Source organism: Strigops habroptila, chromosome 13, assembly GCF_004027225.2.
Source record: "Strigops habroptila isolate Jane chromosome 13, bStrHab1.2.pri, whole genome shotgun sequence".
Taxonomy (NCBI): Eukaryota; Metazoa; Chordata; class Aves; order Psittaciformes; family Psittacidae; genus Strigops; species Strigops habroptila.
This window is the reverse complement of record NC_044289.2, coordinates 6,643,717-6,671,676: the sequence shown is the minus strand read 5'-3', so window position 1 is coordinate 6,671,676 and position 27,960 is coordinate 6,643,717. Positions and strand designations below refer to the sequence as shown.

The 27,960-nt window shown below is 39.7% G+C and overlaps 1 long non-coding RNA gene across 1 annotated transcript; it reads right to left on the bottom strand.

Moving 5' to 3' along the window:
* Positions 1 to 7,910: 7,910 nt before the first annotated feature.
* On the bottom strand, positions 7,911 to 17,874 carry LOC115615386. The gene is made up of 4 exons (XR_003994035.1): positions 17,742 to 17,874; positions 13,755 to 13,902; positions 13,087 to 13,183; positions 7,911 to 8,039 (listed from the first exon to the last, which is right to left on the bottom strand). It is a non-coding gene; the product is annotated as an uncharacterized LOC115615386 (long non-coding RNA).
* Positions 17,875 to 27,960: the final 10,086 nt, after the last annotated feature.

Here is a 27,960-nt window from a genome sequence, read left to right as displayed (position 1 = left end):
TCGGAGCAAATGAAGCCGGTGCCGCTTTACTGCTCCCTGGGGGCTGATCCAGGAAGTTGTAGCACCAGCAAAACCTCCCAGCCCGTTGAGTAACATCATCAGTAACTTCTAGTGTGCAACCCTGCAAGACTTTTCATGTATTTACAAAACCACTTACAGCCAGTGCCAGAAGGCTTGTAAATCTTGGTTAAACCCTTTACTGTTTCTTTAGAAGAGGTCCACAGAGCCCCAGAGATCTGCAACTGCTATTCTCCTCCATTTCCCTGCCCACCTCTAGTAAAGACTCTGGTGTTACTTGCCCAAAACATGTCATTTTTTTCAGGGGATTATGGCTAAATCTTGAGTCTGATGGGTCTGATAGTTGGGGCACATTCAGTGCTTGCCTACACAGCAGACAGCAAGTGATGCAGTGCACTCCCACCAGAGCTGTAGCACAGCATGGTGCTGTCTGCACAAGGTGTCCTAAAGCTCTTTCAGGAAGACCAGAGCCCTGCAATACTGACTGCATTTGAATACAAAGGGAGGGAGGAAGGCAGGAGAGCAAGAACACCACCCTTCAGAGCTCATCATTCAACATACACACACAGAAATCCACAGGAGCCACTTGTAGGGCCCTGAACACCTGCGAGCAGGGAGAGAAGATAAAAATACATATTTGTTTTCATTTTTTCTTTCTAAAAACAAGCACAGAACATGACTGCCTATAAATTTTACAGAGCAACATTCTGTCCTTTGGATCATCTCCCCATATCACGTTTGGAAAGTTAAATAAAGCTAGTATCTTGTAAAATATTAATTAAAGTAAGCATTGTACTGGGTCCCATGAATCTTTTACATGTGTTCAATATTTGCAAGTGTCCACCATGGTGAGGAGTTGCACCTAGCTTACGCTGCATTGGTTATAAAGACTAGTGAGCAACTGCTCAGCCATTGCTACTGGCTTCCCAAACTATAAACTTGTCATCTGGACTATGACAGCTCAGAGACCACAGAATACGGTTTACAAGTCAACATTGCTAGTTGAATTTAATCCATGGCTAATGTCAGCTGTAAGAGTTAACGTTACGAATACAAAAATATCTACAATAGGAAAGTATTGACCGATAAATATGCACATTGGCTAAGATAAAATAGAAGTGAAGATAGGGCCTTTCACAGAAACCCGAGCCAGTAAATTAATGGGCAAGTCATAAGGATATAATATGAAGCGTGAAAACTTTAGTGATCACAACAACAGAAAAAGAAAGCTCACTAGCATGCCCTCCCAAGAGATTCTGTGCACCCCAGTTTCAAGGCATATCTGTAGATCACTAGAGAAAATGTCTTGCAGGTTATCTTTTTTGGAAAGAGATTTGCAGAATGTGCTCCCACATTCACAGAGATCCAGTGGCCATATACAATTTCAATGTCCTATGTAAAATCAGTGTCTCATGTCTAGCAAAAATAGCACTAGTTGTACTTTTAGCAAATTTGGATCCAAGCACAAGATACTAGCTTTCTAAATGTGAATATGGGGAGATGATCCATTTACAATGCAATGACTGCCACCTGGTAGACAAAGCATTTTGTATGAAGTATCTCATGTGGCCACTCACTTATCTGAGTCTTTCTGTATTAAATCAGTCACAAAAGAACAACTGAAAATTGTGGAGCACAACATCTGGATCAGACTCTGCAAAAGGCCATTATCTTACCAGGTTGGCTTCTCCATGGCTTGTGTTATGAAGGAGGTTTTCGTACTCTCTCCAAGCTCTGTTGGGGCTGCAGTAATGAGATCAAGCCATTCCCCAACACCGAGCATTTGACCAGTCGAACCTCACGCACCCCTCCTCCTCTCCTGCTCTCAGCCCACTGATTATCTCAGATCATCAGTGTTTTGGATGACCGAATAAACAGGATTATCCTCTCCCAGTGCCTGTTAAGTCAAAACTGTATGGCGATCCTATTAGTGGATCGCAACAGTGTGAGTATATCCAAGCAGGAGATTATCTTTTGCTTGCTCTGTGGAACTGAAAACAGTACCGGGAAATTTTTAATCTCCATAAAGGGGACACTAGAGCTCACAGAAAGAAAATCAGATTCATTTTTATTATCCTCTCAATCAGCTGCCTAGCTCAAAAAAATTATCCGATTGACAAAGTCATAACCTTCTATCATTGATATAGTACTGGATATGGGATGCTGATGAAGAACATCTTACATGCATAGCCTTTTTCACCCAAACTGATCCAGAATGCTTACAAGTGCTGCATGCAAATGGCACGTGGGATTAGCAGCACTTTACAGTGGTCTGTCTCTGTTCCCACTGAGGGTAGCCGAGAACAGAAGTGGGACTTGGCCGTTGAGTCAAATGTGAACCGGCTGGAACAAGGCCAGGACACTGAGATCAAGCTTGCATTCATCTGAACCTGCTCCCACAATGGCCCTATTGATCAGGACTTTGGGTTTACGTCTTGTCCAAAACAATGTAGCAAGCTACAATGGGGCATAAAATGATGCCACTTCAAACATGTTGTTAATTCATCACTGGTTATTTTTCAAGCATTCAGAGATAAAAATATTGAAAGAACAGCAAAGGAGGAAATACCCAGATCTAAATTAAAATCTTCTTAAATAAACTCTCTAGATTTTAAGAGAGTAGCATGCAACCAAAGCCAGCCAGCTCCCAACCCTGTTATATACACGCATACAGAAAAATAAATTCCTTCAAAAGGAGCTTTGAAGAGCATAATTAAGCATGAAAGTTACCATATATTAAATTATACATCTAGCAAAAAGAGTCATTAGCCCAACAAATGGGCTGCTAATGATTTTAGGTTTGCCTAAGGCCATAAACTAATAAACTAGTGATTAACCAGTATTTCTGGGATGCTGCTGTTGGAAGCTGGCAGCCTGGTGTCACAGCGTTCATACATAGCTTAGAACTGCAAAACATAAAACCTATTTGAAAAACACACTGTGTTTTGGTCACAGAAACAACTGAAGTTTCGGGCGAGTGAAACCTCTGCTCATCATGAACTCTTATCACTTACCCAAGCGATAGAGTGATACCCAAGTGGAACCACACAGAGTCGTAGCCAGGAGAGCCCCTTCCAAGGCAAAAGGAACTCCCCACAATGTGTCCCTGCCTAGACCATGCCCAGAAGAGCCCACGTCACAAGTGCCTCCTAGTTTAAAAATCACTGCTGGTTCCCACTTGGGATACCTCCCCGCTGCTCCTGACCTTGGGAGCAATTACCTCTGTCTTCTGAAGCCACACTCTGGTGACCCTAGAGCCATTTATATGGAAAATAACACCACAAAACTGTGCTTGGCAGCTTCCTTCAGACATTTCTTAGGAACTTAGCAACTGGTAGTGAAAGGGAAAAAACAACAGGCCATTTGGTCAGCCAGCTCTCTCCGAAGCACCCATACCTACTTCTCTGGTCACAGTTGAAGAGATAAGGATGTGGGAATGAAAACTTGCACAAAATAGTCCTCTCCAAGGCTGGAAATGGCAAAAGCAGGGAGGATGGTGCTCAGCCACTGTTAGGACTGCGGGATACATGGCAGCTCACACAGGTATTACAGTTACTTGGGCAGGGCAAACGTTTTCAAATGGAAACACAAGCATGTGCACAAACCTCACCTCCAAACATACAAATGGACATTTGTCAATGAATTTCAGACAAGTAGAACACCAACACAAATACAGCACACCAGGAAACATTACAGGTCCGAAGAACTAGATAAATTAAGCAAAGTTTTTCAAGGGACGTAATTAGTAGTTCAAAGCAGAGAAGGGAAGCAATCCAGTAAATAGAAGAAAAAAGATGTGCATCCCTCAACCAGCATCTTCACCAGCAGGCTCAGCAGAGCCCCTCAAATTTGGCTTTACCACGGGCAAGGGACCATGCATGAGCTCCCAAAACTTTGAAAGAAAAAAAGCCCATTCATGTACATATTGCGATTCACAGAATAGTCTAAAATGGGAGAAGGACCCAGGGACTGTAGCCAGCCTGGCCTGCTGGGTGTGTAATTCACATCCCAACTGTCTGCTGAAGCTCAGTCACCAGGGCCTGGAGAGCGCAGCCTGCCTTCCCCAGCGGCTGTTGTGCAGCCACCCTGGGAGGGCTGTGCTGCTCCCTTCATTGCCAAGGTATCTGCCCCTCTCCTCTCTGGTCTCTCCTCATCACTCTCTTCCTGTGACAAAATGCAAAGTGTAGAAACTCCATTTCTTCACACTGGCCCCGAGCAGTGCCGGTGCTTTGCTGTTTGCTTCCCAGAGAGTTGCTAATGGTTTGATCAGACATAAAGTTCTCACACTTGAAATAAATGGTATAAGCACAGCACTCTGCAGGAAAATCTAAAAGCAAAATACTTGATTTAAGGAAGCTTTTCCTCAAGTAATTTTTAGTGCTTTTAACTAACCAGCTGTCTGATTATTTTGGGGTTTGAGGTTTTTTTTTTTTAATAAAAAGACAAAGTATTTTCCTCCTTCAGTGTTCTTGTGATTCAGGTCCAAGATTTATACTTCCACATAAAAAGAAAAAAAATAAACTGGATCTTGTTTCAATAGAGACAACGGCAATAATTCCCACCTACTGCAGTTACGAATAGAACAAGGCCCATGTGTAAACTTTGGAAGCAAGCTTTTCTGGAACCTATTTACCAAATACTGCAAAGAGCTCACAAGTTTTTCTGATTTTCTACTCTCCTTACAGTAACATTTAAAGCACAACCTCAGGCAGTTTTGTTGTACATTACTGTGTCATGTAAGTCATATGTACAGTTCCTAATTCTTCACATAAATGCTGATTTTTTGGTGTTTTTTTCCTATTATTCTTACAAAAGAACATGGTTTGATTTCAGCAGCAGCTGCATAAGCTGCAGATTAAATATAGCAGTCATTGACTTTCCCTGAGACTCAAACACTTCTGAAAATAAGTTTTTTGGCACCCACTAAGGAACACACGGAACATCTCCTTTAGTTACAAGACCTCAAAATAAAAAGAACTTATAAAGTTCTTACATGCATCTGTAAGAATTTTGAGATCTTATTTAACTCTCCTCATAAATATTCAGGGCTGGTCCTGCTCTCACTGAAGTCAGAATATCTTCAGTGCAATCAGTGGTGGCATCAGAGTGCGCAACTCTGGTGCAGAAATGGACAAATGGACAAATAAGATAATAATTAAACATAATCAAATTATTCCTTTTTGACAGCCTCACCTGTATTTCTTGGCTTGTACAATAGCGGTCATTTAAGGGGCACCAGATAAACAACCTAACTAGTTCCTGCATGCCAGCAGCTCTAAACTTCTCCAGCGCACACAGCTCTGCCCTCCAGTCACAGATCTTAATATTTAAAATGACCTTTCCAAATTTGTTTTGTTTTTAATACATTAAAAAATCTTTCCCACTGAAGTGAGTGGATTTTCCAATGAGCCCCAGCACTTAACCCTGCAGCATTTTACTATTTCGAGATTAGAGCATGAGTTTCAAAATCTGTCCTGAAGAACAAATATCTGCATGAAGTTATGATGACGTCGTACTAAGCCAAAGAGTCATCCTGGAATAGAAAACAATCCGAGCAACAATATTTGGCTCTGGATAGAATATTTCCCAGAAGTTCAGGAGTAATTGCCTCCTTTCCTTTAAGGCTCCAAATAATTCTGAGTTTGGACTCCTGTGCATAGCTCCTGACACACTGTATAATTTGTCAAAATTGAACATTCTCTTGTGAATAGCTTATATTATTCCTTTTCCAATTCTGTCGTGTCCCAAAGATGACTTTCTAAAGGGAGCTAACCATGAGACATTTTTACCTCCTAATAGGTAGACATGCCCAAGTACGGATGCAAGCAGACTGTGAGGTCTTCAACATTTACCTTCACAAGAACTGCAGCAGATTTGTACTCTTATTAAAAGCATTTTGGTTTCCTATCAAAAAACCCTACCAGGAATGTTTTAGTACCACAGCTGACCACAAGATGGAAATCCTTTTCTGTAAGACACCACCTGATTAGGAAAAATACTAATTAAAAAAAATACAGTCTTTTTTTCCAGGAAGGTGTTTCAGAAGTAAAGCAGGGCTTCTCACCCCAGCAGCAGCGTGTTTGGGAGGCCTCATCTATTTCATGTTTCAGAAATTGATAAGATCCTTTAACCCAGGTGCATAGCCAAGCTGTCATGTATTTCATTTATCTAACAGGAGTTTAATTTAAATTAAACCCAAGTCTTTTCCTGAGAAGTTTTCCCTTTCCCAAGAAGGGCAGTTGCACTCAGAAATTATTCTGATGAAAAACCCTAGCTGGCTCTAGTCATTACACCAGCAGCTCAGATACACCAAGCAGAAAAGCACCATCGACCTGTGCTCATTGTTTAATTTAGAAATACAATGGATAAAGTAAACTTTTTCTTCATACCACTACAGGCTTTTTTTTAGAGTTAAAAAGCTCTCCGAGGAATGGTTCCAGCCACCCAAATCCTGGGATGGCAGAGCTCAGGTTGTTCAGTGGGATTTTATCTAACCTGCTACCCTGTACCCAGCACAAGCAAAACCACTGCTCTGGGATCTAAATGCTAAATGCCGTTTTTGTTGTTGCTTACTTACTTACACAAACGTGCAGAGACTTGCACTAGGATGCCACCAAGCATGAACAGATCTAAAAGGCCATTCCTGTCCCCAGAAGAGGGTTAGCGAACAGGGTGTCAGGTAGGAGACTGTCCCTTTCCCACCTCCGAAGCAGTCCAGGCTCTGGCACCTTCTGCAGCCCAGGACAGGATTGCTGGCTGCGATGCTGCAGGGACCATCCCTCACGCTGCTGTTTCACCTAGTCAAGCTCACTCCAACCTGCTCTTGAACAAACTAGTACTATGAAAGAAATGAAAGAATTGCTTCTATGTTTTTAATTATCTGATTGAGTTTTCCACTCTAAATCTAATTGAGAAGGCAAGGAGGGAGCTACATTTAAATAGAGACAAGATATTTGCATCTGTTTTGCTGATTATAGTAGCTGCACATTTTACTTTAAACATCAATAGCTTACAACTGCTATTCAAATGATATGGAAATTGCTACTTTATACCGAAATTTCCCTTAAGCAACAAAGAACAGGATTAGCACATGGTTCTGTTTTTTTTTCTTTTCTCCTTTTCATTTTAATAAAACACAGTGGCAGTAGAAAACTCTTTGATGGTTCATGAACAACACCTGTATCTTTTAATATTTTATTCATACCAAGCTACAGAGTATTTGAATCCTTTTGTGTAACTATCATGACAACAATTTCTAACTAAAATATCCTTTATCTGAAGCACTGTATTAAAATAATTTCACAAGACCTCTTTGCCACAAAAATATACATATACAGTCTATGTGGATAATTACGCAAGGGAATTGACGTATCACCACTAATTTATCATAATATTCAGATTTAGGTGAAGTAGATGCCTATATAGAGTCTGTCTTGTTTGCACGTACCCAAGAAACATCTCTTGTGGTCAGTCCCACTCAAGACTGAATCCTACCCGTTCCCAGCAGTATATAGCAGAGCCAGTGAAAATGAGAATCAGACCACAGTCGAACCACAGTGTTATTTTTTCCCACTGAAGCTCTCATACGCAGAATTGTTGTGTTCCAATAGCTTGCAGGGTTGGTCTCTCAATCCCTGTCCAGCTCTGCACATTTTTATGCTATCCTAAACCCAGCAACTTTTTAGTGAATTTTAACAGTAAACTTCACTCTGGGCAGTAGAGGTAAGAGGTAAGGGATATATAAAGACAGCTTTAGTAGTCTTCCCAAAATGGATTACTTTTACAGAAGACTGATTAAAAACATTTTTCAGATTTTGAATGTTACTTGCAAGTTATTGATATGGTAGAGAAACACGAGCAAATGTGTATCACTGGCTTTTTACATACCTTCAAGGTTCCCACCAAGGAAGAGTTTCAAAAGGACCATAATCCTTTTCCATCAACTCTGTTGTTACAGAATCTTTGTCACCCCATCATGTACTTTAATCTGAACATCCCCTCTCAGCACAGCTATCCAGAATCTGCTGAAGAAAGTAAAAGCACATTACAAACAAAATCATTTAACAATAATCCCATGCAGACACATTGACACAATTCATTTGTAAAACAGTCTAAAGAGACTGATTCACAATGTTTTTATTTTGATGTCAAAGCTTTGAGGGTGCTAGAACACTGGGAAATTATCAAGTCTTGACCAAAACAAACACTTTCCTTTTCTTGAAATCAGTTAATTAATTTAAAAGCTAAAACACTGAACTCAATCACTGGGTTCCTGTGTTCCTTAGGCATCTAGCACAGATCTGGTGAGAAACTTTCAATTATTCATACACAGGTTCAGAAGAGAAATGCAAACAGAATGATTAAACTCAGCAACCCCTTTCCTTCAGTAGCAAGTTTCAGTGCATCACCCGCAACAGACAATAATGCTGACCTAGAACTGCTTCCATTACACAGTGGCACTAATCCTGCTCTTACTCACATGCCCCTGCAACCCCATTACCTTTGGTGGGTTTTTTTCTCACAAATGTAAAAACAACATTACTTCTAAACATTTGCCCTGCATTCATCACACTCAACCCAACACAGCAGGGCTGGCTGCAATATACTGACCTAAGAGCTCTGACAACCATACTTGCACTGTTTTTGTTAGTCCCACATGAATATTTACTAGCATTTCCATGACATGTCTGCTGGTTTGCATCGGGCACAGGTTGTCAGCAGCTGAAAGCCATTCACATCTGACAGCTGCTGAAATAGCTTGTTTGAAACAAATAGGTGGTCCCAGCTACTGTCTAGGAGGCAGGTGATTAAGGCATCATTACAAGCTGCATCTTCTTTGGTAGCTGCATGGACAAGTAGGTCCCTTCTTGCCCTGCTCAGATCTGCCTGGTGAAGGGGAGGTTTAATTATCATCACTACATAAAGGGTAGTTTGTGGAAGATGAAGACCTGACAGAAACAGACAGTGGGCAAACACAGGACACAGATCACAGCCAATGAAGTAATTACAATCCAAATAAGAGGGTATGAGCTGGCTGGGAGCAGCAGATGTTGCTGTCTATCAGCATCTCCATACAAAACATATGTTCAAATGCTACTTGAAAAAAAGGCAGCAGAACATCACAGAATCACAGAATAGTTAGGGTTGGAAAGGACCTTAAGATCATCTAGTTCCAACTCCCCTGCCATGGGCAGGGACACCTCACACTAAACCATGTCACCCAAGGCTCTGTCCATCCTGGCCTTGAACACTGCCAGGGACGGAGCATTCACAACTTCCTTCGGCAACCCATTCCAGTGCCTCACCACCCTCACAGTAAAGAACTTCTTCCTTATATCTAATCTAAACTTCCCCTGTTCAAGCTTGAACCCATTACCCCTTGTCCTATCACTACAGTCCCTAATGAAGAGTCCCTCCCCAGCATCCTTGTAGCCCCCTTCAGATACTGGAAGGCTGCTATGAGGTCTCCACACAGCTTCTCTTCTCCAGGCTGAACAGCCCCAACTTTCTCAGCCATATGCAGAGCTACAGGATGCTTGGAGGGGGATGCTCAGGGAGGAAAATGGGATTCTCACAGGGAAACCCAGGGGATCTCTCAGGAGCAGAGAGGTGGAGGACATCCAGTGCACAGTGCAGGGACTGCATGGATGGATACTGGGAGGGACCAGGGAGGAAGATATTCCTTGGCCTTCAATCTATCAATGGCCTCCCCTTCCAAATCTGCTTCATGGATCTGATTCTCAGGTAGGGAGAGTAGGAATGAGCTGATGAATTTTAATTGTGCTTGGAGGAAGAGAGAGCGGAAACCTGTGCCCTGGGCAGGCAGGACCAATGACTGTCCACCACGGGAAGGTGGTCAAAGCCCTACCCACATTTAACCTCTCTAGGTGGAAAAGGTTGCACACAATACAAGTAAAAGATGCCGTTCAATTTTTGTTCAAATCATGGCATCTTGCTTTCTCAAAAACAAAAGCGTGTGTGAGGCAGAGATGAAATGGGGTAGTCAAATACAACATGAGAGGTACAGTGCAAGACAGCCCTTTTGAGATGCTGGAAATTCTTGTCTTCATACCACACTAATAAATACAATTATTCCACTCAAGGCTATTTCATAAATTAATAAAAAAAAAGTAAAATTGATGTAAAAGCAGGAAATGTCCATATGTGCACATTACTTCCTTGCTAATCATTTTCTAGGCAACCCTCCCATCTGTTCTACCTCAACCTTTCTTTGAAAAGAAAATTAATATTTATCTTTGTAAATGTAACATTTAAAGAATCTCTGAAATGACTTTACCTACACAGCATCACCCTCCAGGCTTGCAATGCTGTCGCTTTCCCTACACTTCATTCTTCCCGCATTCCTTCTTCTCCTAAATCTGTGTGAATAATACTCATTAGCAACACCAATGTGCTTTGTAAATTGCCATGCAGCACTGTGTCACGTTATAAACAATGATGTACATGTACAGCTTCCCTGCCTTTGATGCAGAGCCAGAATCAGAACTTCTCAACATTTTCTTATTAAGGATAAATTACAGAACAAACCAAGCATGCTAGAGATGGCCTTGATGGGAGTGGTGTTCAGGCATTAGGGTTTCTTTCTTTAACATTGATACAGCCTTTCAAATATTGCAGCCTTTTCTCTGGAGACATATAAACATCTCAGAATCATGGGGGTTTTTTAGTAAAAGCATAATTCTTAGATAATGTCTACCTGAAGAGAGAACCATGTCTTCTGATTTCATCTGAGCTCACTAGAAGAGGTGTCAGAAAAGATGAATGCATGTGTCATATTTTGGGAGCAAGTTTTCCATTTCGCTTCATCCTTTCCCAGTTGTACCACCCCCATCAGAAAGAAGACAACACCCTGGGGACAACCCATCCGGATCCTCACACCACCCACGGAGCACGCTGCCACCTCTGCCTTCTGCGAGCTATTTGAACCACCCGAGGGAGCAGGGGTGGCCGGGACAGCAGCTGCACCAAATCCCACTGTGAGCCTGAGCCCTGCCGGCAGGTGCATTCTTGGGCCAGTAGCTATAAAGGCAGGCAGAGAGGAGCAGGAGGCTGTCCTGTAAGTCCATCTCCTTACGGCAGCTCAAATCCTCCTCACGGCAGCTCAGGCTCTTTTGGGCGCGTAGGGAATCTGGCCTTGATCTCCCAGCAGATTTTTTCCCATGTTCTGTGTACATGGTTACTATTATAAGCACAATCATGGTGAATGTTTGTGCAAATGATTAGCTCTGAATCTTCTTGGTGCTTTATACATCTTTGTTACTATTTTTATTCTACTTGTATTTTTGGAAACTGTGAGCGTGGAAGCATACCCCGCTTTCCTGGAAGCATATGCACAGTATGGCTCTAATTCACAAACCTCGAGGTTAATAAAAACAGCAAACATTTATGCCTCGAATCATCAGTGAAGAACTGACCTCCATTATCCAGTCGCAGGGCTTACAAAATGCTCATCGCTGCATGTTTGTGCAGCGTATTTTTAAAACATGCCCTGTTTAAAATATGCACAATTAATATTAACAAAGACCTGTAGTTCTCAGAACGAACAAGTGCTGGAACAAGTGCTGCCTTCTGTCTGATGCGCAATGACCTTTGGAAATATTTTTAGGCACTGTCCTATAAGCAATGTGTCTTGCACAAATTACTTCTGCCCAAATACAAAGCAACATTAACCATGAGGAGGGCAACGAGTTTATAAGATAATTTATAAACTACATCATTTTCTCTCTTGTTTAATCCTAACATATAGGATCTTGTGCCATGGATAAGAATATTCACAATGGACAGAAGTATTGCGTGATTCTCCCATTTTTGAGTAAAGGAAGAAGAATAGAGTAATTAGTTCCTTGTAAGAACAGAATTAATAGAATCCATTGTGCATTTAATTAGCACTGTGTTCTTGAGGAGAAAGATTAATTTAGGTAACTACTGAAAGTTTTCAATCTTCATAACATTAAGCTAAAAACTAAAGTTAGAGGACACCTGTATGGAGAAATACCACTCTCTGTGCTGGAAGCGATTGCCTCTGCTAGCCACAGGAGAAGCCAAACTGCAGTGTGTACTGTGGTATACAATTGACTCATACAGTTACGTATCAATAGATATCAATGATGAAAAAGTCTAGGAAATACATGGAGGATTAGGAAAAGCTCAGTGAAATAGAGAAAGCAGGAAGTATTAAGTCAGACATTTTCATTCCTCAAAATTTTTGTCCAAGTCAGAAAGGGAATGTAGAAACAAAGAAAATGCAGATTCAGATTCAGGAAACTTAGCAACTACCAAACACATGCAAACTGTACATCCAAAACACTTTCTGTAATCTATTTCTCTGAAAAAGTACACAGAAAATAACTGTTTAACTATCAACTGCTGCACTTCACCAGCTGGAGGAGGAGCCACCACACACACTAACCTGCTTCCAGCAGTGGCCAACAGTAAATCTGTAGAGAAGAGTCAAGAAAATACAATGCAAGTCTACCTGGAATACCCCCTCCATGCTACAAGCAGCACTGCTGGCATTTCCTAAGCCAGAGGATGATTTAAACCCACACTAACTTTAACAACAGGGCAAATGCAGCAAGCAGTATCATCCTTAGAAATTAAACTTGGGGTAGCGGAAAGATTTGGTACAGGCCTAAAATATACATATATGCAACTACTACATATAGAATGGATGTAAGTTGTATTAAAAGATTGTGAATGTACAGTGTTCACTATATAAAAAACAAAACACCCCCCCCGCAGCCATCTGCATGTACAAACACAACCTATATGTTTAAAAAATGAGGTCTTGTTTTTAATCCATAGATTTTTTTCACACAACTATAAGCTTGTGCAAAAAAAAAGACAGAATCAGCTGTATTTTAGCTGCCAACAAAAACCAAAGGATGCGGTTACCCCACAGACAAAAGCTAATGTACCTGTGTTCAGTCATTCTGTAGCAAATTAAGAGCTTCCAGGAAGCATTTTATCAATAGATCATACCACAAACCAAACCCTTGTCAAAATTTAGAGAGGAGATATAAGATTAATGGCCTTGTTCTTACCCACCTAACAACTAGAAAAGCCAAGTGTCAGAGAATAATCATCACCATTCAAAAGATGAACCAAGTTCCAGATTGTTTTTTGATTTATTAAGCCAACATTCCTGAAAGAAAAAAAAAAAAGGAAATAAAACTCAATGTAGAAATACTCCTAATGCAGGAAAAACACAGGGTATGATTGCATAAAGGGTCACCCACTTTAGGTGACACTGCCAGAGAATTTCCTTCCCTGTTTCATCACCATTAGGTTCCTTATTAGGCTCATTTCTTTAGAACTTACCCACAAAGGCCCCATGGCACCAAAATGTCATTCACAGGATGCTTTGTTAGTGAGGACAGGGTCCAGGCCCTGCTGCTGTCTAAAGCCTGCACTGAGCAGCTCAGAGCATCAGGGATGGGAGTGAGTGGTGCTTTCAGAGTTAACAGCTCTTGAAGCTCGAAGGTGAGCAACTTTAACATATGGGTAGAGATAAGCAAAGGTTTGCCAGCTGCTAGTGTCTGTCTTTCCAGCTATTTTGGCTGTGAGCTTTTATTCAATACAGTGCTGCAGTTCTTTGTCTGCCCTGATCCTCTCTGAAGCTCACCAGCGTAGACTATCATCAACCCTGAAACTCGGCTAGATCTGAGTGAGTGAGTCCTGTCTTGACACGAGAGCCAGAAGGCATCAGCTCTTACCAGATTTCAGCAATGTCACCTGCATATAAAAGTCTCAATGTCTACATCCAGCTCCACGAGTGTTTGTTCTTCCTTTCCTTGTTAACTGTTTGACCCATGTTGGCATGCTCAGTCCAAAATCTGCTGCAATCACCTGTTTTAATAACATCTGTTGTTGAGAAGGACAGACAACAAGACAAACAGTATAACTGATATCAGTCTATGAAGAAATAATACAAACATTTCTCCCACCCCCCCCTCCAAAATCAGATTGAAAGGTGTTATCTGTGTCATTTTTCCTGTTTAAGACTTGGATATGAAATTCTTCTGGTGTAATGGTGCCACCAGCAGATAACAGTTAGAACTGGTTTTAGCTGAAAAACCTAGATAAGAATACAAATTTCTCTACATAGGTTATTTAAGCTTCCAAAAATGTAGCCTTTAATTATTGAAAGCAATATTTTGATAGGAACATGGAATCTAAAATTGGTTCTAAATGTGATCTATCAGTAGACAAAACTTTACATTTATAATTCTCTGTGTAAGTTCCTTATGACATCCCTTATGATTTACAAAGATGGGAAAGTGTGTGGGACAGGGCGGGGATTTTTTCCCCACAGTAGCAACTAGTGATTTTTCATGCCTGAAGAACTGACAAACACTGGAGCAGTAACAACAACATTGAACTCTGAGAACTGAATGACTGGAACTCTTCAGTTTTGTTTATATGGATATTGATCTGATAAACACTGAGTATCCAAGTGGGGCAACTCCTTTTCTCCAGAGAGACCCAGAACTCTGACACTTCCGTTGCAGAGGGAGGAAGAATTGAAAGCACCCATTTCTACAGCCACTGCAGTGTCGATATTCCCAATGTTACTGTCACCTTTCTATCTATAGCACCTTTATTACATTTAAAATTGTCCATTTCTCATTCATATTTACTTAGCTGTTTTAGCAACTTAGAATATAACCCAACGCATGCTCAGATAGGTTTGCAAGTATAAAGGACCCCCAAGAAAAAAGTGAAAAAGAAAAGCAGACATTAAGAGGTGTCACTCCTAAATTGTGTAGAAAGCCAGAACAAAACCCCAGTGCAGAACCTTGCCACAGTTCACCAGTGCTTTTTCATGCCCTTATCAAATTTTCATACCTCTTGGAAGCTACCAGCTCAGGCACTGCCTGGTCCACCTCTAAACTCCTATGTTATCTGCTTCTGACAACCAGGATAGCCACAGATGGTACACTCTGCAAGGTTTTCCGCATGTAATTTGTGGCGTTATTTCAGAAATAGTTCTATTAAAAGCCCTCATAAAGCAAAAACTATGAACTATTAAAAATAACATACTGTGGTATTCAAAATTAAAAGGTATGCTAATAAAGCCTGCTCCAGCTGAGTTTGTCTATTCTCCTGTAGACAGGAACTACCTCGGGTCATAAATAAAACTTCCAAAAATGCTTCCCAAGTCACCTTTAAAACAAGAATACATTAAAAATGCATTCTTCATGCTCATTCTGCTGAAGTGCTGGAAAGCCTTATTATATTAACAATGTAAAATATAATTATTTGCCCTTTCTTTTACAGGATCAGGCTTAAATCCTACTTGACTGAAATGTATAAGCAAAGAATTTTAGAAACCATAACCAATTAATGATATATTCTTATATCATTAATGAAATTAATAATGAAATTAATTCATTTAAGTAACTAGCACATGGCCCTAAAATGCTTACGTCTTTAACAACAGCTTATCTGAGAATGTATTTTCTTTTTAGACATACATCAATTAAAATCAAGTAACTAATGTTTCTTTAGGGTGCAGAGTGTATTAATACAAGCTATGCAATAAATTCGTTTAATTATTTGGTACAATTTAATCTTCAAAACCTGCCTTGGGGAAAAAAAGCATGATATCCTTCAGATAGAAAAGAGAGAGCTGACAATTCAGGATGGGCCAAACAACACTGATGCTACAAAGCAAAATGTCACAAAACTTAGTCTCTTTGCAGAAAGAATCCCATGTGAAACTGTAAGGAGAGCAAGGAAGCATCAGAATAACAGCTAACCCTTTTTTTCCCTCAAAAATATCCCTATATTTTGCTTGCCATGACAAAGATTTAATGAGAAAAAATGCTCCATCCTACAGCTGGGCATGGCTTTTTCTTCCCATAAACTTCTCTAGAAAGTCAGTCTTCCACTTCATCAGCTCCAAAACCACACAAAAAAAGGCATTAATGCTTCCACAGTTTCACAGGTTGCTTCTTTTTTGTGATGAAAATAATGTAAAAGATTACAAGCTTCTCAGTTACTATGGTAAATGGAGTTTTAGAATGTCTTGATATAAATTTGCCCTGGTTTTCTTCAAATACACTGAAAAGTAGTAATTGTCCATACCATGCAGGTATGGATTTCCTTTCAGAAAGGAACTGTGAGTAGATCATGGTTGCAGCAATGTAATTGAGCTAAATTCAACCACCCAAAGAAGAGTTACTCCAGACTCAAATATGAATAGGGCAATACAAGAACCAGATCAGTTATCAGCAATATAATTTAAAACAAGCCTTCCATCAGCTGATGTACAGATTTTGAATACGAGAGTATATGTAAGAAACACATATTCCTTTACAGCCATAGCCTCGCACTGTCCTTTTCCCAAGTTGAATGGAGCTAATCTGGAGCACCCCTGGCAGCCCTGTGGGGCCCTCAGCGCACAGACCCACAGCTGAAAGTCACTGTCACCCGTTGTGCATTCACACTATTGCACCTGCATATTTTATTTCACACACAAAAGGTCAGAAGCTTGCCAGCGGGCTGCCTGCCTTCTCAGACACACAATGCACCCAGAAAAAGAACTCCAAGGAGCTGCTTGCTGTAATTTCCTGCAATTTAAGACTATTTATTTTTAAAACTTCTGCTGCCAACCTCCCCATCTGACTGTCACACTCTCGCTGAATTTTATCATCAGAACATAGTAATTTATTAGAGATCAAATCCAACCAGTTATTTTATTGTCTTGGTTTTCAATCCTGCTCAGTTGTTTTAGCTCTGAATCCTCAGGGCTCTCTATAATTAATGTTTCTTTAGCAGAGGCAGTGAGGGGACTGGCTGTGCACAGCCCGTGTTAACCCTTTGCGGAGACCAACATAAAACCACAGTGAGGGGCTGCATTTGCAAAGGGGTCGCAACAAATGATCCACAGAATTGTGTCTACTTTTGACATTTGAAAAGGACTCTTTCATACAAGTGGGCTGAGTATAGCCACTGCCTATCCACATGATTAGGAACTGGTCTGTGCCTGCAAATGTTAATTAACAGATGGGGGGGTCACACTCACACATATGGCATTTTTGGAGACTGAAACTCCCGTAAAAGCTTTTGTGGCAGCTGAAGGGATTTGAGATGAGAGAACGGGAATGATCAAGCAAAAGGCTGAATATTCACAGTGTCAGGTACATATTACGCTGGCTGTAATAGTGGCGCTGCAGGAAAGATGTGAGAACCAGGGGCAAGCTAGCATGGAATATTTGAGCCAGAAGATCAGGTGCTGGGTGATCATTTCACTTGAGAGAGCATAATAATAAGGATGCCCAGCATCAGGCACACTGATTTTTCTCCTCCCCATTTTCCCCCTGTCACATTTGAGGGGTAAAAAGGGTGGCTATGAAGAAGATGGAGACACCCTCTTCACAAGCAATCACATGGAAAATGTGTGGGGTGATGGGTACAAGTCACTTCTGGGGAGATTCTGGTTAGACACAAGAGGAAAATTTTTCACAATGAGAACAATCAGCCATTGGAATAAATCTCCCCAGGGAAGTGGTGGATTCCCCAACATCAGACACTTTCAAGAGTCAGCTGGACAGGGTGCTGGGACACCTTGTCTAGACTTTTTTTGCCATGAAAGTTTGGACCAAATTACCCTTGAGGTCCCATGACGTCCCTTCCAACCTGGTATTTTATGATTCTATGAAAAATATTTCTAAGTAAATATTGAATTTTATTCCTACCTCAGAAGATAATCTCCTGTCAACAGGAACTCTTAGGTCTTTAGGTCGATATTGCCATAGCCGAGAGAAGGTCAAGCAGCAAGTATTTGGCAAGAAGTAAACACCATTGCACAGTAAAAGCCCAATAATGAACACGTTTTCCTTTAAATCTTAGCATTTTGTTATCACCCTTTTTTTCCAGCTATGTGACCTATTGCCATGAATAGAAAAAAATACAACTTAGCATAGGAAAATGATATTAATCAAGGTCTGCTCTCAGCTATATATTTTTGCATTAGGGAGTTTTTCATAGTTAGGAGGGCTGGATTTGACCTCAGAACATTCCAATAATCTGTTGTGAAAACAAAACCACACAAAAATCATTATATTTGATATCTACTTATTAAAAATTGTTACTGCAATCAGAATTCTGAAGGGGCTGCCCTAAGAAAGCTTTGTCCTTTTCTGGGTGAACTATTTAAGGCAGTATCCTTGACTGAACTTCCAATGTTCTGGCTAATTTGGCCATGTTTGTCTTCTACCCAAAGCACTCCCAGCAAAATCAGCTGCCAAAGCTCCTGTGCAGCAGTTGTCTCAAGAAGACAGACTCTGATTTTTGCAGTTCTCTTATACTGTATTTTAAGAAGCTTTTTTCCAAGTCTCTCATCAAATAGCTTTTAGTAGTGACAGATATGCTTGGCGTGAGTCTGTTAGTTTCTCACACGCAAAAGCTTTGGGGAGACTTTCAAGAGTGTAAATCATAGACACTGAATGAACTATAAGTAACTATCAAGATCTATGGTGGGCACAAAGTACTGCTATAGGCGTTGTTGAATAAGTGACAAAAGGCATAAACTAAACAACCATAATATCAGACTATAGTTCTGTTATTGAACTAATATAAAAAATGTAAAATTCTATTCTGAACTACACATTCATTATTTCAAAGGAATTCCTACAAAGTAAGCAGGGAAACATTGAATTTTACAGATTACATTTACTGTACTAAGTGGAGTCTGAAACCTATAAAAAATTTGTACTAATCAAATTCTAAAGGTACTAATCTACGTTGGCACAATTCTTCTCATGACTATGTTACTACCTACTTACTTAATAATGGTAAAAACGAGTTGCAATTAATACTTGCATGAGAGTTATACGATGCAAACCACTATGTCTCTGACACTGCAGCCTTTATCAGTGCGAAAAGTCCCATAGCAATCTATGACCTGAACAAAACTGAACAAAAAAGAAACCTTACTGAATAAACTGCAATATTAGAGCAAAGCTTTATTACTATAATATCTACGCTGCCATGTACTTTAGAGACAGGCCCTTGTCTTTCCTATCACGCTTTCTTGGAGTTTGAGCAGGAAGGTCTATGAAGAAGGAAATAACAGCAGCTTAAAAACAGCTAAAGTGGTTTCCAGAAAATGGTATTCTTCCCCTGCCTTTGTGTTGGTAGGAAAGGAACATGCCTCAACATGCAAACCAGCCCCGGAGTGCATTGGAGAGGAACAAGTCTTTGTTTAAACCAGCACAAGATTACCCCTGCACTTCCTTATTCAGTCAGCTTCTGGTAACCATAGAAAACTGGTATACAGAACACACAGCCTGAACGCTGAATGTAAATGGCTGTTAATAAACAGGATCATACGTAATGTTGGACACATTCTCACCTTCCTCACTCATGCTTGGCTAATCAGGATTCTTTATGTTGTTTTGACTATTAATGAACACTGTAACTTTTCTCAAAAATAAACATTTTGCTTTCAATCCCTTGGACCTCTGGTAAAAATAAAGAATAAAAAAAAAAGAAAAAAAAAGAGAAGGAGAAGAAAAATTCACCTATGGGCAAAGAAATCTTATAAAAGAGGACGCATTCTGTGATATACCCAACCATTCAGACATACCACTGTTGTCTAAGGTAAAAACCACAACCTAAATTTTGGATTTGAGTTAGCTCTTTCCATTTCAACTCCTTAGTGAGCACAAACTCTGTTTAAGATTTCTTATTCTTCATAAAGTTAAACCCTAAGTGCCTGCAGATAATGGTGTTACTTATTTCCTTAGTTTCACTCAGAAACGCAACCACAAAGCTTTCGGATTTTAGTCCTACCCTGTAAGAAGCACAAGACAGGCTTTGTTTTGTAACACTACAGAAAAGCATAAAAATGATGTCATTATTTTTGTATCTTCTGTAGGCATGAATATAGCATGGAACAGATAGTTAATCTAAAAAGTATATGCAGCAAGGAACAGATCACTGTCAATGATCAATACTATTGACTTTCTAAGTGCATAGTCATAAAAAACTGAGTCATATTCAAAAGGAAAAGACATTCCTAACAGCAAAGCATTATGGTAAATGTAAACAAATATACTTATGTGCCCAGTTTGTGCTGATTCCCAGGCTAGATGCGTGTCCCAGGGAGCGTGGGCTAGAATAGAACAAATTTCACCACTTCCTCACTCCTTTGCTAATGGTTTATGTATCAGCAGCACAAGGACTTACGTAAGTTACTTCTTTATTTAAGCAAGAGTTATGCCTGTTGTTCAGGCAAGATATATTTCTCAAGCCAGAGCCACTTAAAATACACCACCCAAAATTTTCAGTTTCTAAAAGTAGGATTTGATCATGAACCTTATTTTTTCAAAGTCCTAGAGGGACTTTTCCTGGTTCATAAATAACCACAGAGCAACCTGGAATTCTGAAACTAAAAATTAATCTTTAACCAATTATTTCAGTGGAAGTTGCATGAAGCAGCTTTGTCCTATACCATTAAACAGCACTTTCTCAAATTCAGGCTGCTTCACAACAGGCTGAAGCACACCACTGGGGTACCAGAGCATCACCCACTCCCTGCCACAGGCTGAACCACTGTGTTTCTGAAAGTTACATTATATTTTAATGCATTTTGAGACATATGAATACCTTTAAAAATTACCTTGTGTGTTTTCTAGGAATCCAAATGGTTTCACCTTCCTCTCATTTACAAATTTAAGAAAGCTAGAGCCATAATATCTAAACTTGCCCACATAGCTGTTCTGAGACTCATTTTCGAGTTTTAGCTCATAATAGTTGAGGCATTAACAGCAACTAGTGATATGCTGAGAAATTTGATGTGCTTCATTGCCCCTCATTCCAGTTATGAGTTCTCATCCTACAATGCTTTAGCATTGCTGATTTCTGTGCCTTTGTGAAAGGTAGAATAAAGAGCTAATTTGGGTGGCAGAGATCTGCTTCTGTCTTGTCTGTAACTGTTCACTCTTCAACAGAAAAGCTTTTTGTATTAAATTGTAAAGAAGTCACTGGACAAACTCAAGAAAAATGAACCAGTCATTGTAAAAAAAATGCACTTTCAAATTAAATATTATGAATTATGTATGTTCATTCATTCATGGTCCTTATTGGTATTTGCTGTGAACTAACAGCTAGTGTATTCAGCAAACGATTTAACACCATTTAATTTAAATGATATTTTATGTTTAAATCACAACTACTTCTCTGTTTCAGAATGGGACTATTTCCTATTTACCTGCTGACAGAAGAAAACATGATTGAATTAAGAAGTCAAGAGAACTTTCACCATTTATATCTCATGAGGGAACTTCCTTGATTTAAGGCATAGGATGAAGTTCACTGCCAAGTATATATTTACAAACAGAATCACTGCCTAATGCTTTGTGATTGGAGCTGCATCCTCAGGGGTGCAATTACAGCAATTATCTGGATGGATCTTCTCATCAGTAACCTTTGACTCATCTTCTACAAAACTGTCAGTCTTCATCATCAAATGGGGAAAGCAGTGTATTGTTTCTATTCAATCATCTGCTTCTGAGAAAGAGGAAACTCCACTATTAGGGCAGCCTGCCTGCTCATACATACGACCTCCTGTAGCTGGTCTGCATCTGCCAGATGGAGTGGCAAGCCCCAGAATGAACAGCAGTTCACTCCTATACTGTTCTCCTGTCAAGATGAAGCCAGCAGGCATCCTCGCACACTTCTGCATTTCTCTTAGGAATTTTGTGAAAAGCAGAGAAAAAAAATCTTGTTATATGCAAAGCATAGCTGCATTGCCTAATCTTAAAGGTGCTGAGTATCTTGGTCTGAAGACCACTGAATGGGAATTGTCAGTTATGAATCAAATCTTCAAAGTTAGTCCCAAAAGGAAGAGACCACTGTCTCAGCTCCCATCTAACTGGAATTAGTTCACTGAACTAAATGGATTTACTATAAACTTACACCTATGCAAAGATGGAGCATAGTCTTACGTTAACACTATTATGACATTTATCATCACACAATTGTTATTCAAATAAAAGTCCTGCAAACGTTTTGTCGGAGAGCATGGACTGGAGGATACAGCCCATTTAAAACCAAGTGATTTCAATTCACAGTTAGTTATGATAAGTGATGAAGGGATAAATAATTCAGTTCAAAGAGTGGGACATTTAAAATAGGATGGGAAAATAACTACTGTGAAGTTTTGTAAATTTCACTTCACAGTGAAACAGCTGATGAGTTACTGTAATAGAACAACAAAGAATCACCATTGCCTTAAGGAGAGGATAGCTTATTTCTCTCAGCATGCAGTTCTTCCATAAAAAGGATGGCAGTTCCAAGGCTTCGTTATGATCACCATTAGCTGCTACCTCCCATTTGATTAGTCGGTAATAAAAGCAAGGCTCTTTCTTATCAAAGCAAGCAGCGATGTCACTCCTTTGCATTCCTCCCATTAGCTGCAAATGTTATGTTATGTTATGTTATGTTATGTTATGTGTTGTGTTATGTGGACAGGGCAGGGATAAAACCAACTGAATCTGGGGAAAAAAAAACCCAACAAACCACCAAAGTTAAAAATAAACAAAATCATTTACAGCAGTAACTCAAACAGTCAATTACCAAAGCAGAAAGAAACTAAATTCTTCATTGTCAACTGCCAATTCAAAGTCAAAACATATTGAACCAAAGCTGTCAGAAAATTCTTTACCATTCTGTAACGATCATACACCCATAATGCCAGACAGAGTCCAGCTGTTTCAGTGACTAACTTCAAACAATAGCTGGGCTGTTTAAAAGCACAACAACAGGGAATGATGTTTGTCTGAAGATATACTCTATTAATGCAAATTGCTTTCAAATGCACATTCTGTGTCTTAAAACAAAAAACAGATATTAAAAACTGCGTGAATGGAAATTACAGCCATATATAACGTTGTCAGCTGTAATTCAGTCATCCACTAGTGACCGCTTGAAGTGAGCTTACATCCAGTGGGAAAGACCTTGTGACGAAGGAAAACATTATTCATTTTACTCTTTCTACTTAAGACTATGGAGTCTGTGTCTCCTTTATGAACCTTCCAATTACCACCAGATGAAACTCCCTCTGTGTCCTCCTTATGAGATGCTATACCACCACTCCTGCCCATGGCTGTTAGTCATGCTGCCATAGTGCCTTCATATCATCTTAAGTGCTGACCTTTAAGAAGTTATAAATGTTATTTCAGTTTTAATTCTGAGTTTAATGTCTCTGGCAGTGATTAACAGCATTGCCTTAATGTGATTTGGTCCTTGACCATTTGCTCACCACCTTCTGCTAATGTAAACTTAATCATTACATGCTGCAACACCCGAGGTTTCTATTTCTAGTTCAGTGAGATTAACCTAGTAATAAGCAGCAGCATACTGTATCATCAGCGGGCTTCACTGCTCCTGAAGGCAAAAGGATTAAATCAGAGATTAATTTTGGTCTGTGCATCATTTTTGTCATCTGTACAATGGAAACAACACAGCTATGGTTTGAGAGACAGCTAGGCTTCCTCACAAGAACAGAAATTAAATTCCCATCTGTTAACTTTGTGTTAGTTATCTCTGCAGTATTACTTGTAGACTGTTGAATAACAAATTGATTTTAACTTACAAAAAGTAATCATGGCAAAGATCTTCAGTAGATGTACTGACAGACAGCAGACATGTCTCCCTAATGCCAACTTGGTAATCAGCAAAAAGATTTGAAAGACAGGAAAAAGATTAGTTGGGATACAAAGGAGAGGATGGCAGGAACTTAAAGATGACAGTTCAAGAAAATTTCTTGGAACATTCACAAGAATGGAAATCAGATGGAAATCCAGCTTCCTCATCTACTCTACCAGAATAATGCTTAGATGATGAGTAAAGATCATTGCATGGCAAAAACTCACATCACAGCATGCAGAGAACAAGCCTTCGTGGTGATGCTGTATATGCAGCATGCATAGGACGCTTTGTTTGCAGCGTAAGCTTTGGTGCTTTGTCTGCACGCATCTCTGCATGCAGAGAACAAGTCTTTGTGGTGATGCTGACTGCGTACCATTTCCACACTGTTGTGTCAAAGCTTAACTTTTAGAAGACAGAAAAGACAAGCTCACCCTCTTATGGACCAGATCACTCCCCATGGCCCTATGTGCCACACTTCACCCCACCTTAAAGGACTTTTAAAATTTGTCTAACCTGTTGCTTGTTAAAAGCCCTAAAATCTCTGTAACTAAAGATTTCTTAGATAAACTGCTTACTTTATCATTAAACAATAATTTTACATGAGATGTTAAAATGGTTTATCAGCAACAGAAAATATATTAACATGCCCCCAGTGCACACTCAGTACACCTCCCTTGCAGTGGTGGCACTCACCTGACCTTCCATTGAGCCAATGCAGCCAAGTAAGGCAGAGCAGCAGACAAACACAGTGAAGGCATGTGCAGGTTGAAGAGGCATCACAGTCAATGCAAGCGGAGGTACCGGCCATGCAGCTGAGGCTGTGTCAGCTTCACTGGGAGCAAATGCCAGTTGCATCCAGCAGAAGGTATGCACACCCCATCCTTTCCCTGACAGTGATGACTACACTTTGTAGTGAACACTAGGACTTATTAGTCCTCTCAGGAAAAAGAGCTACAAAGAACTCTTTTTATTTAGCCTTGCCATACACAAAATCATCAGCAGGATAGCGTAACAAGTCAAAACTAAGACAAAAAAAAAATCAAAGCACCTTTCACATTTTTACAAGGACAGGTAGTGATAGGACCGGGGTGATGGCTTTAAACTGAAAGAGGGGAGATTTAGATCAGACATTACACCCAATTGGACAACATCTAGAAAGTTCTTCCTTGTGAGGGTGGCTGAGGCGCTGGCACAGGGTGCCCAGAGAAGCTGTGGCTGCCCCATCCCTGGCAGTGTTCAAGGCCAGGTTGGACACAGGGGCTTGGAGCAACCTGCTCTAGTGGAAGGTGTCCCTGCCCGTGGCAGGGGTTGGAACTGGATGAGCTTTAAGGTCCCTTCCAGCCCAAACCAGTCTGGGATTCTATGACACCAATCATTTGTTTTTCTGCCCTCTTGCACGGATGTGAACGTGTACTGCCATCTACAGGAAGCTCCTCTAATTACCGCTATCGGTCATCTCGGCACCAGGCTTAATTAAACACTATCATGCAAGCACACGTTGCAGCCCTGCTGCTGACAATAGCTGCTTTTCTTCATGTCCTTGGAAGATTCTAGGATTTGTGTGGAAAAATTCTTCAAAGTTTCAGAAGACAACTCAGTCTAATCGATACATCAAATCTCACTTTCGCATCACCATATGCCACTTACTGGCATCATTGAGGGTACTGTGCTTCCAGGTCTCAGTTCTATTACAGAGCCCAATTAGTAAAAATGTATCCAAAGTCATGTCATTACTCTTTCTCTGCTTTTTTCTACTCGGTATGTGTGCCTGTGCAGACATTGCTTTTCCTCAGACGTTAACTATTTAAAGCATAGACAATTTCTGCTTGCAGGGGAAACTCAGAATGCATGCTTCATCTTACATAGAAAGCTGCTTCTCCAAATAAATGAGTTACCTAAGAGCACTGTTAGAGAATACTATAGAATATTTCGAGTATTCTCTGTTTCATGACATTAATAATTCCTGTATATTTAACAATTAGTAAGTTAAAATATTTTAAAAATGGCATCTATTCCAAATATGTGCTGTTTTAAAAGATATTAATATATGCATACTGGTCTAAAATATATTAATAACATCATTAAATTGTCTTTGCAAAATAAACACCTGAAACCATAGTGATGCAAATTCTTAATCATGAAGAACCATCACTGTTTGTGGTTAAAAAACATACGACCACTAGAAATAACTCCCGAAAAGGTCAAAGCAGTCCTTCTTGATTTCCAAAAAGTGACACATTCCTAGCTTCCACCTACTTAAATAATCACTTTGCAAGTTCAGAGTTAAGAAGATTTTTTATTATTACATTCATATTTTACTTCAAATAGTCTGATTTTTAAGTGTCAGCACAAAATCAGCTTGTTATTAACAACAATCCAATGAACAATGTATATGCAGAAAATTGATCAGATAATTTATACAACTTCTAAAATTAATTTTAACAAAGAAATCTGCTGCTTGGAATTTATGACACAAATGGAAACAGCACAACAAGAATAAAGTCAACAATATTATTTAAGCAATTATCACAGGCAAAAGTATTCTTAAGTCCTGTGATAAGGCAGCCAAAACAGATTATTAACTTACTAAAACTGGATAAATATTACCATTATGAAAGCAGAACCAGTAATTATTAACCTTTATGAAACATCTAAATAACACAATGCATAAAACCAAGGAATAAATTTTGATAAATTCAAATACACTGACTTCTCAGTGATTGCTAAAAACGAGCGCTACAAAACTGAATGTGGTTTCTATTACTAAAGTGGTAATTCCTGTTTATATATTTGATTGAGCTGATTAAGGTCTTGATGAGGCCTTTTAGTGTAGAGTGGTCTGTATCTTCTGAAATTGGATCACTTACTCCTGTAAGACAGTAAATATCTCTCGCTAATACTGACAACCTTACCTCTTCGCCATGAGCACAGAGATAGTTCAGACACTGTGAGACAGTTGAAGCTCCTAAGCATGGTTTGGAGCTTCTGAACAGCTGCTGAATTTAAGTTATCCCAGTAAAACAGGCACATAGACAGACATGTTACCAAGTATAGGATAAAGTTGTTAATTTACTATATTAACTGGCAAAAACTAAGCTTTCATTTTTAACAGACTTTTCAAAGTAGCAAAAGTTAAAAGTTCCAGTATTTAGATGTCAAACTGCAGTTCACTCGGACTGTACAGCACAGAGCAGAATTCACTACCCCCAACCACATCAGCATAACTAGCAAACATAGCTACATGCAACCCCAAACCATTTCATACTGGTCGAATTCAGTACCATATTTATAATGAAGTTAAACACAGATGTTAATCTTGAAATTAGGATAAGGGTTCAGTATTTTACTTAAAATTATTTACTTGTTATATGTTGAAATATTATTAAAAATGGTAGTAATGCTACTGCTTACTTATAATGAAACATAAGAATAGCAGCATTAGAGATGAATACTTTAAAAGTAGTTAAGATTTTATGAATAGGCTTCCAAGTATTAATCATAGATGACAAAAAATGAGGGAACAGTGCATAAATGGCAACTGTGATCATTGTAACTCATCATAAAAATCAATAGTACTTACTCTAATTACTCTAACTATAGTAATTAATTAAGCAGTAAAACCAGTAGTTCAAAAGCCAGTTGAGAATTGTAGGTGACAATTAAAATTTCCCTGACTCTTAAATGTACTATAAACATCAGCTTTCCTATATAATACAAGTACGCTTTACTGAAGACCTAATTAAAATCAAAGTCATGGGTGTGTTTTGGATCTAGTGGTAAATGAATGATCACAATTTTACATGGAAACACATGCAAGAGGCTATTTAAAAGGGAAAGAGGGGGGGAAGAAAACTGCTACTACCTGCACTTGAAAAACAGTCAGGTTAAGGCAACAGAAAGCTATGCATGCCCAGAAAGGGTGGTCCTGCGAATGTTTCTGACACCAGCACGCACTGCTGCTGCTTCATTTTTGTCATGCAGCTCTACATCTGTCCAGCTAACTGATCTGACCAAAACCAAGAGATTAGTTTCCAATTAGATCTGCATGCTGATCCAATGCACCCCACAGCTGTACAGTTGCTAGAGCTGAAATAAGAGAGAAGAAACAAAATTATGCCGAGGACATGGGGAAAAAGACAGGACAGGCAGCGTGATCTAGCCATGAAACCATACCCTAAAGCTTTCAGGAACTTAATACTCCAACAAGAAGCCAAAATCTGCTTCCGCCACTACTTTTCATGCTGATGTAAAACTAAAGGA